General features: G+C 41.8%; 1 protein-coding gene and 1 long non-coding RNA gene across 12 annotated transcripts in view; one reads left to right on the top strand and one right to left on the bottom strand.

Moving 5' to 3' along the window:
* LOC120543393 overlaps positions 1-19,369 on the top strand; it is a 221,437-nt gene that overhangs the window by 97,430 nt on the left and 104,638 nt on the right. For 4 of the 10 annotated variants that reach the window (XM_039776471.1, XM_039776470.1, XM_039776465.1 and 1 more), the window contains exon 1: positions 17,180-17,379. The exons of 1 other annotated variant lie outside the window; for it this stretch is intronic. The gene's annotated coding sequence lies outside the window, so the exon portion shown is untranslated. 5 more of the 10 variants (XM_039776461.1, XM_039776463.1, XM_039776462.1 and 2 more) reach the window with 4 other exon arrangements.
* Positions 8,195-15,340, bottom strand: LOC120543394. 2 transcript variants are annotated; one of them, XR_005636326.1, is made up of 6 exons: positions 14,938-15,340; positions 13,360-13,535; positions 11,936-12,056; positions 11,760-11,829; positions 11,514-11,664; positions 8,195-8,599 (listed from the first exon to the last, which is right to left on the bottom strand). It is a non-coding gene; the product is annotated as an uncharacterized LOC120543394 (long non-coding RNA). The 2 variants fall into 2 exon arrangements; XR_005636327.1 differs by lacking the exon at positions 11,514-11,664.

Below are 19,369 nucleotides of genomic sequence, written 5' to 3'. Positions count from 1 at the left end.
TTGGTCTACTGTTGCACACACACATAGCTATACGCACACACACAGATCCTAACCACAACAGTGCCCCATGAATGACACACACGCGCTGAGTAACCTTTAGCACTTTAAACCACACAAGCGCTTAGGGTGTAACACAGCCTGTCATTTAGCACTTCAAGAGACTTACTTACTATCGACACAAACAACATACGATGTTTTAATGATATCTCAGACCTAAATATTACTTTTGGTCTACAAGAATACATTGAAACATACAAAGGCTCAGCACTCTTGACTATCGGCCATTTATCAGCCTTCTTTATATACTGTTCCCTACTCTTGGGTGGAGCTCTCACTCTCAGCCTTGATAAACCTCGCAGCACAGAGAATAATGGCAAGTCTTCGGCTGCACCAGGTGCTCAAAGACATCTAACTTATTATTTCAATCACTCTATAGACATTAAGACAAAGCATAGAATGTTAAGAGCAGCATGGCATTTATTACAAGAATAATAATAATACCAGTGTAACAAAGAATAGTAGAAAATAGGTACTGATAAGAGAGTCTGGATACATATAGTCTTTAGAAAAAGCTTAATGAAAAAAGTAGAGATGACAAGGATGAAAATCTCAGGGTGGTGTTTGATTTAGCTATCAATGTTCATGACGCTTTTCTGACGTTTCGTCCATTCTTCTTCCTCTGATCCTTCCTTACTTCCCTACTCCAGTGTTTCTCAACCTTTAAGTATTTACGACCCAAGTTTTCATAACAGTTTTAATCTCGCACCCCCTAACGTTTTTTTGAAAACCTAATAAAATGTACTCCTATATTTTTTGCTGCCGATACACTGCTTCAAGTTTTATTATACTTACTTAACTTTTGTCGACTTTTATCTACCTCTATATTTATTTTTCTAGTATCAGAATGTAGTTTAAGTTCATTTGTTTTGGTTTCAGTAGATGTATTTTTCATATTTTCGATTCTTGTTTTCTTTTTTTCACATTTTCGCGTCCCCCCCACAGGTTGAGAACCGCCGCCCTACTCACTCCTCAGACGAGGTATATTTTTTTAAAGTTTCATGCCATGGTTTCACAACACGTGAATGTTGCATGCACCTGATTGGCTGGCTGTCAATATGATGGATGCATTTTGCTCAAATTCTTTAATCTATCTTTTCTCAGATAATAAAATTTTTTGATATTGCCTTTTCCACCTTTCCCAGGCTGTAAACCAAATTGTTGTCCCAGATGTCCATCCATAAAGTAATCAATAGCCTGAGGTATCAACTCAGTCTTCCTTTCCCAAGCTGTAATACCAATTCAGCACTATGCTGTGAAAAACTGTTATAAAAGTGAGGTGTAAGCGAAGAGGATAGGCCTTTTTATTATAATGCCTCCTACATCTGAATTCATCTTGTTGGGATTCAGAAAAATATAATAAAAAAATAGAGAGAATAATTTGTAGATTTTATACACCGTAACACTGTTAAACTCAGCAGGTCTGGCAGGCCAAGAGAAATACAGGAGTGGCACATGAGCAGGATTGTGAGAATGGTTACAGACAACCCACAGATCACCTCCAAAGACCTACAAGAACAACAACAACAACAACAACATTTATTTATATAGCACATTTTCATACAAACAGTAGCTCAAAGTTCTTTACATATTAAAGAATAGAAAAATGAAAGACACAATAAGAAAATAAAATAAATCAACATTAATTAACATCGAATAAGAGTAAGGTTCAATGGCCAAAGGGGACAGAAAAAACAAAAAAACTCCAGACGGCTGGAGAAAAAATAAAATCTGTAGGGAGATAAAATCTGTAGAGAACATCTCGGTGCAGATGGTGTGTCTGTACATCGTTCTACAATTCAGAACATCTGTATGGCAGGGTGATGAGAAAGAAGCCCTTTCTGCACTCACGCCACAAACAGAGTCGCTTGTTGTATCAAATGCTCATTTAGACAAGTCAGATTCATTTTGGAACAAAGTGCTTTGAACTGATGAGACAAAAACGGAGTTATTTGGTCAGAACAAAAAGCTCTTTGCATGGTGGAAGAAGAACACCGCAGTCCAAGAAAAACACCTGCTACCTCCTGTCACATGTGGTGGAGGTGCCATCATGCTGTGGGGCTGTGTGGCCAGTTCAGGGACTGGGGCCCTTGTTAAGGTCGAGGGTCGGAGGAATTCAACCCAATATTCTTACAATATAATTTATTTTTGTTGAGCCCAAAATCACGCAAGGAGTGCCGCAATGGGCTTTAACAGGCCCTGCCTCTTGACAGCCCCCCCCCACCCTTGACTCTCTAAGAAGACAATGAAAAACTCCCAAAAAAAAACCCAGTAGGGAAAAATGAAAGAAACCTTGGGAAAGGCAGTTCAAAGAGAGACCCCTTTCCAGGTAGGTGGGTGTCAAAAAGAAAAATGGGGTCAATACAATACAATACACAGCACAGAACAAATCCTCAATACAGTATAAAAATACAAATTTTAGAAGTACGAGATAGAATTTAACAGTGGATGACATCACATAATAAGATAATGTTCAAACATCAGTCACAAAGTTGAAGTTACGCAGGGGTTGGATATTCCAACAAGACGATGACCCAAAACACAGTTGGAAATCTGCAAAGGCATTCCTGCAGAGGGAGAAGTACAATGTTCTGGAATGGCCGTCACAGTCCCCTGACTTGAATATCATCGACAATCTATGGGATGATTTGAAGCAGGTTGTCCAACAAATTGAACTGAACTGGAGAGATTTTGTATGAAGAATGGCCAGAAATACCAACATCAGAGTCCAGACACTCATCACAGGCTATAGGAGGACGAACATCGAGAGGCTCAAAGGAGCAAAAGGAGGCCCAACTAAGTATTGATGTCATATCTCTGTTGGGTGTCCACATTTATACACCTGTCTAATTTTGTTATGATGCATATGGCATGTTTTCTGTTAATTCAATTAAGTTAATGTCACTGCTGAAATCCTACTGTCTCCATAAGGCATGTCAGATATTAAAAGGAAGTTGCTAAGCTCAGCCGATCAGAAACACAAATTCAAAGAATTACGAGGAGTTCCCAAACTTTTTCATATGACTGTATGAAAGTCAAATTTTGCACACCTCATAAACCAAGGGGCTCATTATCTGTAAAGACTGTGGTTTATTCACAAGGGGGCGCCGTTTGTGCTACTGAAGGTAAACTTTAGGCAGGGCACATGCATGAGGCTGGGGAGAGGAGCACACCTGGCAGCACCCTTCATGGAAGACAGATGGGTACCAAATGGAAGGAGGACACTCCTCTCTCTCTCTCTCTCTCTCTCTCACCAGGTGGGGTCCTGTTTCGGTTTACATTTCTGTTCTGTTGTGTAGGAAACAGAAGAGGGTTGCACTTGCATAAGGAAATGTGCAGTACAGTGTCTTGGTCTGAACAGCCTGTCAGAAACTCGACTCAGAGTCATGGAAAGGTTTGGGGCAGCCACCCGTATAATTGATTTCCTGGCTGCAAAGCTGAGCAAGTAAATACAGCACTGATGTGCACAAAACCGAGTCCAGAACAGAACTGAGGGAATAAATAAAAGGTGCAGGCTTTTAAAAGGAAAGACAGGAAGTGAGATCATAGGGCTCGGGCTCATGATGGTCTTCGGCCATTGGTTCGAGCCCGGACATAACATCACAGGGGCCGGAGCTGGCAAAGTCTCCTTCCATAGGCTCGGTCCCGGAAGTGACGTTCAGAGGGCCAGATGGAATCTCCCGGGAATGGTCTACAGGAAAGGGAGAAAAAGAGTCCGTGGGCTCGGCCACATCCTGGTCTGACTCAGAGCTGCCCTCACCCAAGCCCTTTAGCTGCCTCCCGTGCGCACGTGTGTGACAAGCCCCATCTGTGACTGGGTGTCGGACGTCCTGACAAGCAGACCCCAGTCAGTGAGGAATATCAGAAGGGTCTCCTCCATGCTGTTCACCAACATCAGTGTTCCTCAAGTCTATCCAGCTATGAACGAGTTGCAAAGCACGGGGGCAGCAGCCTCATCAAGTTCACAGATGACACCATTGCGATAGGCCTCGTCTGTGACAATGACGAGGTTGCAGACAGGGAGGAAGTAAAAGTCCAGACTGTGTAATGCCATAACGTCATTGTTGACTGCAGAAAGAACAATGGCAGTCACGCTGCACTCCACATCAGTGGCTCGCCTGTCCAGACAGCTAGCAGCTTCAGGTTTCCGGGTGTCCACATCACCATCTGCCTTTTTGTGGTTTCCTCTACACCACCTGCATACTCAGAAAGGCTTAGCAAAGGCTCTTTTTTATATATCTGAGGAAGTTAAAGAGGTTTGGGGTGGAAACAAAAACAAAATTGGAGAACTTCTACCGCTGCACTAATAAAAGTGTCCTGGCCAGATGCATCACAGTTTGGTTTGGTAACCAGGATTGTTGATCCTCCTAAGGACTGTGTGTTCAGCTCCTAAAATCATTGGGCTTCCTACCATCTACTCAACCAGATGTCTGAGGAGAGCTGACTCCATCCTCTCGTGATGACAGCCACCCGGCTCGTCCATCATCACTTCTGCCTTCTGCAGCCGAGTGGCAGCTCTGAGGCTAGGGGGGCCTGCACTGGAAATCGGGAAGGTTGCCAGTTCAAATGCCGCAAAATGCCAAAGTAAATTCCACTCTCCTGGGCCACCCTTGAGCAAGGCCCTTCACCTGCAATTCCTCCGTCCTGGTTAGTGACATTAATCTGCACTCGGCCCTGCAAGCGGGCACCCCATCCTGCAGAATTGGCACGCCAGGCACCATAAAAAATAAAAAAAAAACCTCACCCTGTTCCCTTCCATCTGAACTGGTGTGGCGCTGAGGGTCCTAATCTGGGATCCTGAGTTGGTTTCTATCAGCGCCTGCTCCTAACCTCTCCTCCTCTTCTGGGACGCCTCGCCATTCGCTCCACCTGCTTACGGGACACCTTCTTCTCCAGGCCATATAAATAAAGGGTGGCGCACGAAAAACCAAACCATCTCCGACTCCAACTTCGGCGTACGTTTCTTAGCCCGTACACGAAACGAAAGATATGCAATACAAACATCTGTACTTACTGGTAAGAGGAGGGGCTGGAAATGATTTCCTTGTGCGTCAATACACTTTGCTGCACGCCTCACCATATTGTCATAGATGTCACGCAGCCCCCATCGCACTCCGAATGTCATCCTTCACTTCCTTTAATGTCTTTGGATTATTGACATACACTTTTTCCCTTCAGATTGCCTCACAGGTGAAATTCACAAGTGGACAGGTCCGGTGACCTTGGTGGCCACAAACCTTTGCTGACGTCTGTGAAGACGTTGTGAATTCGAGAAAGTGACTCGCGAGAAGTGTGACATGTCGCTCCATCCTGTTGAAAGACGGCGTACCGGTCGGAGACGGCTCGGTTTTTCGTGCGCCACCCTGTATAACAGAAATAATAGAAAGAATAGATGAGGTCACCAAATTCCTAGTAACCTGCTCCTGCCTGCCCTGCATTGTGCGCTGTACCCACCTGCTGGTTTATGTGGAATTGGACTTTTTTGTTTAACTCTTATCTTATTTATTGTATTTAATTCATTCATGTGTTTATCTTCTGCTATTCTTATTTATTCACTGCATTTATGTATTCATTACCGAAACCGTGGCGCAAGAATTTCCCCTTTGTTCTTCCAGTGTATTTGACGATAAACATCTCTAATCAAATGTCCTGGAGCTGTGACAGAACCGCAGCTGCGCACAAAGCCACTGAGTTGGCAGGTCGTTAGTTGTGGCATCTGCAGATAGTAGTTTCAGTTCCTGTGGGTAAGCGGGAGTTCTTCCCAACTCCTTTGCCATGCTGCTCTTGAATGCTGACTGTAATATTTAGTTTGGGTTGTTGTGTTATTGTGGCAGAGTCGTGACACGGCGGTTAGCCCTGCCTCCTCATGTTCCTGCGAGTCTTGTGTCTGTGTGTTCTCCGCATGTTCTCGCCATGCCCGCTGGAGTTTCCTCACCCATCCCCAGATACCTGCAGGTGAGGTGAACTGACGACTCTAGGGTGGAAATGTTGGGTAAGCAGGCCCTGAAACAGACTGGCACCCAGTCCAGGCCTGCCTTGTGTGCCATGCTGCTGGCACAGGCTCCAGCCCTGAACTGGATTAAACCGGTGACAGAATGGTATGGTACATCTTTGTGATATAACCGTTCATTCATGTTCTCCTGCAGTTTTTTCCTGTACTATGTATGGCCAGAAGTAAAAGCCACCCTGGTCCAAAACACACCCATTTTGTGGCCAATCACGTCTGTGTTTGTGTGGAGTGACTTCTGTAGTAAAACAGGTCAGTCCTGGACAGTCCTGCTGGGACTGAGAGTAATGGTACACATGAGAGGGGGATTCAACATAGATGGAAGGGAGACAGTTAAGAAAGGCACTATATAATATAGCGAGATATGAGGATAAACGAGAGACACCTTTCATATCTAAAATAGATTTATACTGCAGCTATGAAAGGCACTATACAACACACAGACAGCGACTGTACATAGGAAAGATGCTATACAATAAACATGAAAGGCAACAAATCAGAAACAATCAGAGAAATAAATAATAAAGATGCCAAAAAATAGATACGAATGGTACCATATAGGAATAAGTACAAAAATATATGTTAAAGAAGTGATATAATTCATAGATAAGAAAGCCACCTTATGTGGCACATAGAAAAACAGAATACGAAAGTCACTGTAAAGGACAGACAGATACGTGTGAAAGGCACTACATGATGGATAAGAAGAGAGACAAATTTTAAAGATGCTACCTAAAACATGGATAGTTATGACAGGGAGCATAGAATAGTTACACAAAGCAAAAGATAGACAGAAAGATAAAATGTGAGGTCACTACAAAGAAATAAAAAAAGATAAAAATATAGATATGAAAGGCACTATATAACAGAGGAGAAGAGAAATAAATATTAAAGATGCTACATATAGCATGGATATGAAAGGCACTGTCTGATTTTACTGGGCAGATAGACAGACAGATAGATAGAAAGATCGAGTGAAAGGCACTTGTAAACAAGGCGCTATATAGCGCCCGACCCGGCACAGACCACGCTGAGGCACGTGTTCACACTCAAAGGCTTTATTATTTTTTCTTCAGCCGTGGGCACACGTCTTCCCCGTGTCCCACCGGCCCAACACAGTCCAAAGCACAAACACACAAAAAACCAAACACTTTCCTGCTCCACCACTCCTCCCAGGCAACCTCGTCCTCTTCCTCCCGATTCTGGCCTCGATTGCTGGGAGGCAGGCCCTTTTATACCCAACCCGGAAGTGTTCCAGGTGCCTGACCAGCTGGTCTTAATTGCACCTCCGGGTGGGGCTGATAAACCGTCCAGTGTGGTGGCTGGTTCTCTGCAGTACCCCCTAGCGGCCACCCAATCTCCCAACCGGGCTGCTGTGGTGGACTCCATGGGGGGAGACTGAGGAGGAATCCACTGCCAGGGAGACTGCCCCCAAGCGCTCCGGGGAAGGTATTGCAATGTCCATGATGGCTCCCCCGGGATGTATGCGGCAGAGGCGTCCCGGCCGGGCATGGGACCCGGCTGTCCGTCACACACTATATAATAGATAGATTGAGTGAAAGGTGCTATATAATAGATAGATTGATAAATTAAGTGTAAAGCACTATAGATAGAGTAAAATGCATTATATGATAGATATGAAAGGCACTATATAATAGATAGATAGATACATATGTGAAAGGCACTATATAAGATAGATAGACTGTAAAATTTTTCATTGTAATTTTACAGTAAAGTACTGGCAGCAGAGTTGCCAGCCACTTACTGTATGTTTACAGAGAAGCTGCTGTAGTTAACATTTACAGTATTACACTGTAATGTCATAAAACAGTATGATACTGTAATATAATTGTACAATACTCTACGATGACATTACAGTGTAATACTGTAAATGTTAACTACAGCAGCTTCTCTGTAAACATACAGTAAGTGGCTGGCAACTCTGCTGCCAGTATTTTACTGTAAAATTACATGAGAAAATGTTAGAACTGTATTTTCTATAGTTATGCATTGTATTTTTACATTGGTCATGCTGTGAATACCATTTTATAGTGTCACTACAGCACTGATAAGGACATTATATTGCAATATTTACTGACAGATTAATTTAAACAAATAATGCTTCTTTCATTTGAAACATTCCAATAAACATTTATTTTGATGGTCTTGATTGGCTTTTTACATTAGCAGTTTTTTTAATTGTTAGCAGTCTTTCATTATTTCAGATAAACACAGATGGTGGGAAACACTGGCAATAAACATAGTGCAGCATTCAATACTAAATTTAAAAGTATAACACCAATGTTGACCTTCACATTAAAATAGAATAAGGACGCCATGTTAGACAAAAATTGCCTAAACTGTCAAAATTAAAAGTGAACAAAGTGTTCAAAGTCCATTATCTTACAAAGTGGATAGAAAAAATGAGGGTTTACTGCGTTCTTCTTGTTATGGACTACTTGGCTAGTCTTCTTGGATGTAGCTTTTCCTTGATTGGCCTTGGACATGTGTTCAGGGTTGATGTCAATATATCATCTAAATGACAAAAAGAAAGAAAAACACATGTACTTAATCTATACTAATAAAAGGCAAAGCCCTCACTCACTCACTCATCACTAATTCTCCAACTTCCCGTGTGGGTGGAAGGCTGAAATTTGGCAGGTTCATTCCTTACAGCTTCCTTACAAAAGTTGGACAGGTTTTATATCAAAATTCTACGCGTAATGGTCATAACTGGAAGCAGTTTTTCTCCATTTACTGTAATGGAGATGAGCTTCAACGCCGTGGGGGCGGAGTTTCGTGTGACATCATCACGCCTCCCACGTAATCACGCAGTACATAGAAAACCAGGAAGACCTGAAAAAAGCGCTGAAGAAAACATGCATTATATAATTGAGAAGGCAGCGAAACAATAAGAAGCGGCGAGTGACATATACAACCATATTCATGAGTTCTGCTACTTCGGAAACAAAGCACGATGTAAACCTACACTTTAAATTAAGTTCATAGACAGGCTGCGCTGGTGTTTGTAATTTAGTGCCTGCCCATATAAGGCTGTCCTTCAGCGGCAATCCAATAGCAAACTGCCACGGGTAAATATTCACGGGTGAAGGACTGTGCTTATGGAGAGGAAGATGAGATGGTCAGGGTGGTGTTTGACACAAACTCAGCGAAACTGCCAGAGAAAGTTTTAAGTGCCAGGACTAAGGTAACATTAAATACAGCCACGGACATAGCACGAGATGGCACCAGCACAGCTGGGAACCTTCGATGCATGTACACCGAGTGGCTCACGTGAACTGACGCAGTGTACAGATAAAAAGCAACAGTTCCAAAGAGCTGAAAAAAACCGAATTACACAATTGAAAAGGCAGCAAAAATATGAAGCGTCTGATAAGCATATTCATAAATGCAGCTACTGCGGAAACAAAGCACACGGTGGAAAAAGTCAATGTCCCGCTAAAGGAAGACAGCGTAAAAAAACCCGTGCATGCAGTTTGTCACATCACAGATAAAAAGGAAGACGAGCTGTTTATTGATGCAGTAAGGAACTAATCGATGAATGAAACCTCTTATCTTTACAACGATTGACAAACACGGAATGTAACTTGAACACATCCTACAAATACAAGCCTGATTGAAAGAAATAATGATAATCAAATCCTTGATGACAGCAACATTCAATAACACTCACAAAACAATTACTGTATATTGACAATCATGTTACGTTATTTTTAAAATGTTCCCTTTTCTTTTTCATAACTTCTACTTCTCCACTGCGATACACGGGTATATATATATAAATGTATATCTATAGCCCGATCTACAATACATACTTTAACATAGACAAGCGGTGGCGCAATTGTAGAATCTACACCTCTAACGCCGACATTCGAGGTTCGATTCCCGAGAGGGGGTGTACTGAGTATGTACGTGCGCTACCCGATTCATTTTACCTTCGCATCTCCTTGGTTTGGGACATATGAAAAAATATTAGGTTAACGCAGAATCATGTTACGTTATTTTTAAATTTTCCCTTTCTTAGCACAAGCACAGTTGAGAAGCTTCGATGCATGTACTCCATAACGCGTTAAAAAATAACGCATTTAATCACACTTTCAATTCCAAGCAAATGGGAACTTTTGTCAATGCATGATTTCCTGGTACATCCATTACACTGATGCACACATCACAGCTACAAAAATGTTAGAGTCGGAATAAAGCGCGTTCCTACGACTGATCATTTCGACTTCCCGAGCGAAGCCTTGATAAAAGCATGGTTTTGTGCACACTGAAAAGCAAGCAAAATTAGATGCATTACAGAAAGCGGACTTTGTGGCTCTTACTGGGGATCATTGGACTTCTGTGACCGTTAGTAATTCTAATTACATCTAATTACAAAATGTTCAATGATCACACTGTTTTAGCCTAATGTACAAAATAATTTTGGCTAATGTTAATGTAAGCTGGTCAAATTACCTTTTATGTTTCTGACTTATTTTTTTAAGAAGAAAAACTGCACTTTATGGTGAAATTTTGGTTATTATTATTTAAAGACAATACTATTCTGAAAATGTACTTAAAGTACTTAAACTACCACTTTATTTTTAAGTCTGCCCAATTTTAACCAGGGATGATATTTTTGTTTCTGTTTTGAATTCAAATGCAGTTTAAAAGCTTTTTTTCAGAAATTAAAACAGCTTCAGTTTACAATATTCATGTCCATGTCTATTATTTGATTCTGTCACCCACTAAAACCGTTTTAAATAAAAAAAAACATTTGCGATTTGGGGCAAATTTACGTGTGCGATTACATACGATTAATCAAGATTAATTCTTACACAGCCTCTAATTAATTGGATTAATTTTTTTAATCGAATCCCACCCCTAATATATATATGTAGATATATATATGTAGATTTGTATATATATGTGTATATACAGTATATATGTAGATATGTATATGTTGTATATACAGTATGTATATATGTGTGTGTATATGTGTATATATATAACTATATATATGTGTATAGATGAGTATATATATATGTTTATATGTATATATATGTTTATATATGTGTCTGTGTGTGTGTATATATATATATATATATATATATATTTATATATATGCCAGCAACACTCATGACAATTACAAAACAATTACATTGTCAATTATGTTACGTTATTATTAAAATGTTTCCTTTTCTTTTTACTTCTCGCTGCCAATCGCAGCTATTTTGCTATATATATATATATATATATATATATATATATATATAAATAAATAGATAGATATGACAACAACACTCATATCAATGACAAAACAATTACATTAACAATCATCTTACGTTATTTTTAAAATGTTTGCTTTTCTTTTTCATAACTTCTTTAACACACTACTTCTCTGCTGCGAAGCGCGGGTATTCTGCTAGTAAAGAATATTTCTAACTTTAATTTTGCTTTCTCTGTCTTCAGTCACAAGAAACGACACCAAAGAAAAAGTGTCCACCCATGAAGCAAACACAGCAGTACGGCCACAGACAAAGCTGAGTTGTGTTCCCTCACATACAACGTGACCTTCTGGTTGCTTAGAATTTGACCTGAGAATAAAAATGACATTCATTAAAGAGTACTCTGAAACATGAGAAACTTTTATCAGGTACAATTAGATATCTACACTATTACGTCTACATACCAAGAATTATAATTCAAGGACTGTCAGGCAAGTTGAGTGTTCCTTGGACATCTGCTGAAGTGGCAAATGCCTGAAGTAAAAGAAAAAAAAAATGGACACAACATTCAAGCAGACATTTTGACATATAAGTCACGCATGCAATCATACGTATGATTTTCAAAAAATATTTAACTCACATCTGCTTGAAGCGTGAGTCCATCCATTTTCTTATTGAGGAGCCTGAGGAGCTCATTTGTGGTGAATTTTGAGGAGACCTCGGTCAAACTAATTACTGAACCAAAATGCTGCTTCTTTGTTCTGAAAAATGTAACGAAATATCAGTTCAAGAGTGTCTGTGACGATGTGGGTTCTGGCTCCACGCTCCCATGGCTGTTTGGGAACCCTTGAACCCAACACCGTCGATAATGTTACCGAGTGAGCTAGTCAGTTACCAATCCCGCTTGCTGCTCTGTCTCCTCTTCTGGCCTCCACTGCTAGCTCATCCCACCGCTGCCACCAAAATGTGACGATGTGGGTTCTGGCTCCACACTCCCATTGCTGTTGGAAGCACTTGAACCCAACACCGTCGATAATGTTACCGAGTGAGCTAGTCAATGGAGGCAAATTGAGCATCTGAGCAAGGGGATGGTTGAAAGTACAAAAGTGCTTTTATTAAAACAGTCAACAAAAACAGTGTTCCATAAATAGTGCAGGTCTTCACAGTTCTTCATTAAATAAATAATCCATAAAAAGAACGTGGAGGTTAAAACACTAGGAAAAACAAAACACAATCCTTAAAAACGAGAGGTTAAAATCTTCTCTAGGAAGCAGTCTTAAAACAACAAACAAATCCGGTGCATCGTTTTTTAGCGTTTGTTAGCGTCTCACCTGCTTATCCCGTTTGGGCCAAGCAGCAGGCAAGACGCTCTCTGCAGCTGCCCTCCTGAAACACACGCATCAGACTGGAGACCTCCCGATCCCTGGCTTCGGTATGGCACTCATCCCAGTCTCGGAGAACTTGGTTTCCAACCAACGGCCAGGTCGCCCACGTTGGGGATTCCAGCACCAAGTCTCCCGACTTCCGCTGCCTTTCCATGGCCTCTCTGCGGCCAGTCGCCTTCCTGGTCACTCCCCCTACCTGATCGCTCAGCGGGAGCGACATCAACACAAACACCTGGGTGTCGGCCTAACACCCAGCTTCCTCGCAGCTGTCCACGAGCGCTCGATCGCGCGCTCACCACACTCACGCACCGCCTGCTTCCTCTCTTGCTCCCGGTAACCTCCGTCCTCTCCTTTCCTTTTTCTCTCCGATCGTTTTTTACACCCTTTAAAACCGACTCGCGCTTCTTTTTAAAATGACGAGGGCCACAGCAGCTGCAGCATTAGCCACGGGACAATCATGAATGTGGGCAGTTCCTCACCTGTGCACTAGGTGAGAAACGCCCACACCCTACGGATCGTCCCGCGGCCCACTATGGCCCAACGTCCCCTCACTAAGCCGCGAGCACATCGATTATTTATTTAAAATGAATGGCCTTTTCTCAACGAGCTGTGGACCCATAACACCACAGTGTCACAACAAACAATGCGCACAACATAATTAGCTTATTGTCTGACTTACCATGATCTTTCCAGGCGCTGAACACTCTTAAGATGTCCTCTTCTTTCACGTACATTAAATCTTCTACTCCTCAGCCTACACATTTCTCAACTGACTGATTGAGTGGCTCGTCAGGAAGGCTTGGCATTACTCACAGTAAGGTTTGCTTAATCTCTTTTTGTAACTCAGACATCATTCTAGTAATGGAAAAGAATGACGAAGAACCATTACAGTCAGACTACACAAGGCAGGCAGATTATTTTGATTAACGCATAAGTGACCACCATTTTGTGATGTCAATCAGTGAACTCCCTGGTCTACAAGAAAGTTATTTCTTTGTGACAACATGTACTGTACATTGGAATTGCTGTGAATGAGAATCGACTGAATTTTCCCAGATACAACACCTTCGTCATTTCTGTCCAGAACAGCACGCCTGTTCTTTTTGTAAAGTGTTTCCTGACCGGAATGTTTGACCGTCACAATATCTGCAAAAGTTGCTACTCCTACTAAAATTTGCAACAGATCCACCAATGTAGTGTGAGCTGAGACTGTCTCCTGCTCTGAAATCCTGCACAACTAAACTAACGGCATGTGCTCAATGCTTGGCCTACAGAAAAGTAACGGGATTGCACGCATGACACAAACAACAAGAATCTCCGGTTTTTTTCTTTTTTGATCCAAGTCAATTGGCAACTTGATATAAGATTAAACCTAACGATTCTGAATCAGTATTAACACACTGTTCTCATAAATGTATCTGCCATTGGAAAAATCAGAGAATATATTTTGTTCTGATTTCAGCTTTTGTTTCCTTATCTTGTTTCCCGAATAATAAAACAGTGCTTCTAAAGTTTGTTTAATAGGAATGTACTGAGAAAAGTTTTCCTTGCGTGATTCATTTTTTCTAAGGTAGATGGATACATGAGCTATAAAATAACAGGAACATAACTATAAATTTTAATGTGCTGACAAAATGGCAATATTGTTTCAAAATCATGATCACAAAATTGACGCTGCAGCATTTTAGGTCAGTTGGTTAATCTATTTAAGTCAGAAAAATATGCAACAACTCATTGCTTTAAGCAGGTTCCTTAGCTGACACTAACTGGTCACAAATAGCTAAGCTGCCACAACTGCTTTGACTAACTTTAAAGGTTACTGAGTTAAAAGAGTTTGGAACTTGTGTACTTTGTGCAAAACCACTTTGTCCTTATATGTAAAATGATAGCACACGGTAACATCTGTTATTTTATAATGCCAGGATGTCTAAGTGACATTTTACTTTAGAATGAATGTATGTGGTCTAATGACACACTGAGCAAAAACGTATACTGTATGCAGAGTACTTTGTGATAATTTAAAAATAAAGATATTGTTTAAACATTAACTGGACGAAATGACTTTCCACTACAAGCAGGGCAAAATAGTTGTGCGGGCTATACAGGCTATTCGATACTTTAAGTACAAACTAACTAATAAAGTTATGCAATTATACACACATACAAACACAAATGCTGAGGATGTGAAGCGACTGTCAAATGAATAACTAATGAACTCACTCACACACTCACATAGACAAAAAAAAAAAATGCTCACCAAGTCAAAACGGTAATGAATTGTTTCTGGAACTTTCAATTCTCCCGCCTCACACGTTGTTCCCGGTCTCACTCAACAATGGAAAGTGCAAAACGAATAATATTAAAAATAAATGAACTGAATAGGCAGAGTGATAAAAAGATAAATAATTATAACCTATAACATAATTAACAGGACGTAAGAGAAGTTCTAAAAGTTCTAATGTGGTTTTCTGAACCAAAACCTCTGCTCAGCTTGCACCGCTCATACTTCCTCGTTCAAACCAATCCCAGAATGCCTTGCTTGTACAGTATGTTACTGTATCTTAACTAGTTTACAGTATGTTACTGTATTTTTGATATATTACTGTATTAAGTTTTGAAAACAGCTCCTTGCTGCAGATGTACAGCCATTCTTTAAAATATTACAGCATGTTACTGTGTAAATAAAATACAGGAAAATACTGTAGGAAACTCGCTGTAAATTTACAGCAATCCTTTACAGTGATAGAGTGAAATGCACTATATAATAGATAGATAGATAGATAGAGATGAAAGGCACTATACAATAGATAGATAGATAGATAGATAGATAGATAGATAGATAGATAGATAGAGTGAAAGGCACTATATAATAGATAGATAGATAGATAGATAGATAGAGTGAAGATAGGCACTGATAGGCAATAGATAGATAGATAGATAGATAGATAGATAGATAGATAGATAGATAGATAGATAGATAGATAGATAGATATGAAAGGCACTATATAATAGATAGATAGATAGATACATATGTGAAAGGCACTATATAAGATAGATAGATAGATAGATAGAAAGGCACTATATAATAGATAGATAGATAGATAGATAGATAGATAGATAGATAGATAGATAGATAGATAGATAGATAGATATGAAAGGCAACATATAACAGATATATACAGTATATTGAGTGAAAAGCACTATATAACAGTTAGAGAGATAGATCAATTGAAAGGTGCTATATAATGGATAGATAAATAGATTGAGTGAATGGCGCTATATAACAGATAGATATAGGGTGGTCCAGATCTAATTATGCAGACCCAGATCGTCTGGATGACTTTGATTTATGTGGGGACGATTCCAGTTCGGCGCGAAGATGAATCTTAATGTCGTCAGTTTGCACACTTCTTGAATAGTCCAGGATTTTTCGGGTGATTTTCTATGTAATAAACTTAATAAGTTATAGCGTAATGAAAATTGCATAATTAGATCTGGACCATCCTATAGATGACAGACCGTTCCGTTTTAGGCCATTTCTCAGATGATCGCGCTGAGTGTCACAGTGTGTCCCCTTGTAAGATTGCGGACTGTCCCGACATGTTCAGTGTGTCGTGTTAAACGTTATTTCTTTTACCGGTGGTCGCTCCCTCACGCCTCCTTCCTTTTTGTTTCCAGACTCCTGCACGCGATGTCAATTACAAGTCGATATTTTGAGCAGGACGCCTTCCACTCCGGTGACCCGATTGCAAAGCACAACGAAAACCGCGGCAGTCGCGCGAGGCCACTCAGTCCACGTTTATTTCACGGGTGCTGGGTGCTCGGCTAGTGAACTGAAGCCTAAAACCCCAGAGGGTCACTAAGTCTACGCCTGCCTACAGCCTACGTGACACGTCAATATTATAAGAGTTTTTTTTTTTTTTTTTTTGGAAGACAGGAAATGTCTACTTTAGAAATAACCCATTCTAAATGTGAAGTCGAGGACTAAGGCTGCCCAGGACTACTATGGGGGTATCAGGGGGGCTACGGATTTGACTCAATAACGGACATGGTGGTGTCATGCGGGTGAGCTCAAGAGGGAGGCACAATTCAAGCGCGATGTCGGCTTCTCCGAGGTAGGAAACGCGCAGAATGTCAGCCGATATTTCTATAAAACCGTCAAGTGTGATAAACTCATTCATCTCAAGGAGTTCTGAAACTCCAAGGCATGTACTGATGTAAAGTGGTGTGCAACTTTATTTTAATTTCGGTTTAATTGTGGCAGGAGCTCAATGCCGGTTTAAGCGGGGTCGAAAATGGACGTAAACGGTAATGAAGCTCACTTGAACTGGGGGTCTTAACGACACATCTGCGCACCTGTTAGGCGCGCTCAGCATTTCCTCCCCTTTTCTAGGGACTTCTTGACAAACTGAGCAGAATGCTCGCGAAAAGCGTCAAAGAGACGCCCTTTGAATTTGCCTACCTGAGTGCAAGCGACGCAGGCGGTAAACTCTGTAAATAGCATGCAGGGCAGGGCGGGTTGGCTGCAGTGCCTTTAACTGCGACTTGGGAGTAAAGAAGTCCATCAACTTATTGTTGATAATAGTTTTAATATTTCGTCACTACGTTTTTATTTTCAGAGCACAAGAGCAGCCTGTGTGTAGATAGCGGAGGAGGACCCGCAGATGTTTCATCCGGTCAGCTCCAAACGCAACATGCGGTAGGTGTCGAGTTAAAATGACTTGTACTTATTCACCCATTCTTAGTCTACAAACCGTCGAACTCGCCATGTTATTGTCTGCCTATGTAGTGGTCGGCTGCCTGGGCACAACGACGATGCCCCGAATTCGGCAGGGAGTTTCATAGGCAGCCTCATGTATGGCTCTCTTTTCTAATAAATAAAACTGAATGGGGATCTTTTTTTTTTTTTTTAAATGTGTTGTGTCTGCTGAATTGCGAAACCGCGTTCTCTTTCTCCCATCGTATGTTACAAAAAAAACAAAAAAAAAAAAACGACCTAACTGTTCAAAATGGAAGAAATAAAAAGTGCGGCGCGAGGCCGAGTTAAGCTCCTGGTTACTGGGCGACGTGGAAAGATCACTTCGGTGCACTAAAGTACATTATGTGTGAGCTTGTATGTTTAAATATTTAACGTATATGTAATATATCTGTTTAAACACACACGTAGTTTGTCGGTTTTTGTAAAGTGTTTGACTCAGTTGATCGAGCTGCTCTGTGGGACATCCTGAGGGTTCATGGAATCCCCTCGAGGTTGCTGGATATCATGGCTGGCCTGTCCTCTGGTACTGGGAGTGCTGTGCAGAGAGGAGGCAGGACCCTTTGTGTTTTTCCCAGTTGATTCTGTGGTTCGTCAGGTGTGTGTGTGTTCTGCTCCTACTCTGTTCAGTGCTTGTACGGACTCGGTGGTGGGCAGAGTCGTGGGGTCCAGTGGCTGTGGAGCATCTGTTGATGAAGAAAAATTTACAGATCTTGACTTTGCTGACGTTGCTGTGATCTTCAATGGAGGCTCTGATGGGGGCTTTCGGGAGTCTGAGTGTCGGGGCTTGTGAGGGTCCTGATTAAAACCAACATCCAGCGTGTCTGTCTGCAGAGAGAGTGTCGACTTTTTTGAGAGGTTTACTTACTTTGGCAGTGACCTTCATGTGACTCTGGTGACTTCCTATGAAGTCAGTAGACGAATTGGGAGAGCATGGTGTTTGGGGGGTCATGAGGTCACTGGAAAGGGGTGTGTGGCGTTCCTGATATCTCAGCAAAGGGACGGAGGTCCAAGTCTTTAGAGTCCTGGTGCCTCCTGTTTGTGAGACATGGACGCTATCTAGTGACCTGAGACGAAGACTGGACTCCTTCATGTGTGTCTCTCCGGAAAATCCTTGCGTCCCATTGGTTTGACTTTGTGCTGCTCATGGAGTCCCGAATGAGGCACATGACCTGCATTGTGACTGAACATCAGTTACAGCACTACGGCCATTTGGTGCAATTCCCCGAGGGTTGCCCGGCTCACAGAACCCTCAATGCTGAGGACCTGAGTGGCTGGACCAGGCCAAAGGGACCCCCACATAACACCTGGCTGTGGCAGATGGAGGGTCACTTCTGGGGGGTGGGACTGAACCGCGTGTCTGCCTGGCGGGGGGGTTGAATGGGGGTCATGAGGTCACTGTAAAGGGGTGTGTGGTGCTCCCTGATATCTGCAAAAGGATGAAGGTCCAAGTCTTTAGAGTCCTGGTGCTTCCTGTCTTGCTATATGGTTGTGAGACATGGACGCTATCCAGTGACCTGAGACAAAGACTGGACTCCTTTGGTACTGTGAGTCTACGGAAAATCCTTGGGTACCGTTGGTTTGACTTTGTGTTGCCCATGGAGTCCCAAATGAGGCACATGACCTGCATTGTGAGGGAGCGTCAGTTATGGCATTATGGCCATGTGACGCAATTCCCCGAGGGTGGTCTGGCTCACAGAACCCTCAATGCTGAGGACCTGAGTGGCTGGACCAGGCCAAGGGGACCCCCACATAACACCTGGCTGTGGCAGATTCACTTCTGGGGGGTTGAACTGAAAAGCGTGTCTGGCTTTGTTGCATGGGGGTCATGAGGTCACTGGAAAGGGGTGTCCAGCACCCTTTATATCTCTGCAAAGGAAGAAGGTCCAAGTCTTTAGAGTCCTTGCGCTTCCTGTTTGCAAAACATGGATGC

The sequence above is a fragment of the Polypterus senegalus genome, chromosome 13 (assembly GCF_016835505.1).
Source record: "Polypterus senegalus isolate Bchr_013 chromosome 13, ASM1683550v1, whole genome shotgun sequence".
In the NCBI taxonomy this organism is placed as follows: Eukaryota; Metazoa; Chordata; class Cladistia; order Polypteriformes; family Polypteridae; genus Polypterus; species Polypterus senegalus.
This window is presented reverse-complemented; position numbering and strand designations above follow the sequence as displayed.